The following is a 1,704-nucleotide window of genomic DNA, read 5'->3' as shown; positions in this document are numbered from 1 at the left end:
TCCAGGGCAGCATCTGTTAACTGAAATATGTCAATTGGTATTCCATCTATCCTGGATATTCTTTTATAAAGTCCATACATGGAGAAAAGATGAAAGTCACCCAATTGTCGAGGACTTTAGTTCATAGGGTAGCTATGAGTCATCTACTACTCGATGGCACCTAACAACATAAAGAGAAACCAGTTGGCCTATTGGACCGAAAGCGATGTTACCAAGCCACAAGTGTGTGACTCTAATCCGTGGCCCTAAACCCTGTTTTTAATTGGTTTTGGTGAAACATTCTTCTAGGTCGTATAGCCGTGGTATGTCTACTTGTCTTACAGAGACAACTTGTGGTCTCAGTGTAGCTGAACACTGTCGCACTGACATGTCAAATGTGATAATGGTTACCCATGGCAGACAGTGTTTGGTGGCACTTCCTGACTAAAACAAGCTTGGAAGCAGGAGTGGCATCAGCTTCCATAAATTGCTTGCCTTGGGAAACACTAAAAACGTGGAGAAAAGATAAAATCACACAATTGTCAAGTACTTTCGTTTATAGGGTCGCTATGACTTGCCTACGACTTGATGGCACTTAACAACTGCAACAACATTGAGTTGGATCTTCTTTTTTGGTTTTGCTGTTGTTGTTGATTGCTGTTGAATTGAGAATTACCCAAAGTGACCCTATGAAAAAAATATCTGAAGCCTTTCTATAACTATCATCATTTCTCAAAGTTCATAGAGTTTCCAGAGTTTTAGGAAGTGGATGCCACTCCTGCTAACGTTTTTTTTAATGGGACAAAAATATATTTATTTCTTCTATTCAATTAGCCAAGTAGTTTTTTTAAAATTTTTTGGTCTGTTGTTTTGTGTACCATAAAGTTGTCTGTGACTCAATGATACTATGTACATTAGCTCTGAAAGCTGCCCTATCCTGAATCAATCTCTTCATCTTGACAGACCTAATCCCATTGCTCCAGTTACTGAGTCAATCCATCTCATGTTGGGTCTTTCTCTACAGCTTTGTCCCTTTATCCTTCCAAGAATAATGGACTTCCAAGGACTGGTCCCTCCCTCCTGCCACATGTCCAAAGAATGTAATATAGAGCCTCAAAAATATTGCCTCCAGAGAGCAAACTGGTTTCACCCTTTCCAAAACAGATCTGTTTATTCTCCTGAAAATCCACGGTACATTCAATACTCTTCTGCAGCAGCACAACTCAAAAAAAGCATTGATCCTTCTCTTATCATCCTTAGTCAATTTCCAGCTCTCTGTTGCATAACACATAATTGTGAAGACCATGACCTAGATCAGGTGTATATTAGTTTCCAGACTGACATTGTTCATCTTTATTGCTTTAGAGAAGTACCAACAGCAGACTTTCCCAATGCGAATCACCTTTTGATTTCTTTACTGATGGTGACTAGAGCAATGATTGTGGAACCAAGCAAACAGAAGTATTCAATAATCTTAGTCTCTTCTCCATCCATCATGAATCTTCTAAAAGGCCTAGTGGTGAGAATCTTTGTTTTCTTGATGTTGAGCTTCAGTCCTTATTGAACACTTTAGTTCTTGAGCTTCTGCAGAAAGCACCTCATATCTTCTTCAGTTTCAGCAAAGCAAGGTCATATCATTTTCATAATACAGTTTACTGATGAATGTTTCTCAAATCCTGATGCCACATTCCTCCTCATAAAGGTCAGCTTCCCAAATGATCTGAT

Source organism: Elephantulus edwardii, unplaced genomic scaffold, assembly GCF_000299155.1.
Source record: "Elephantulus edwardii isolate Elephantulus edwardi_28Jun2011 unplaced genomic scaffold, EleEdw1.0 scaffold00295, whole genome shotgun sequence".
Taxonomy (NCBI): Eukaryota; Metazoa; Chordata; class Mammalia; order Macroscelidea; family Macroscelididae; genus Elephantulus; species Elephantulus edwardii.
The sequence above is the reverse complement of the archived record's forward strand: the minus strand, read 5'-3'. Positions refer to the sequence as shown.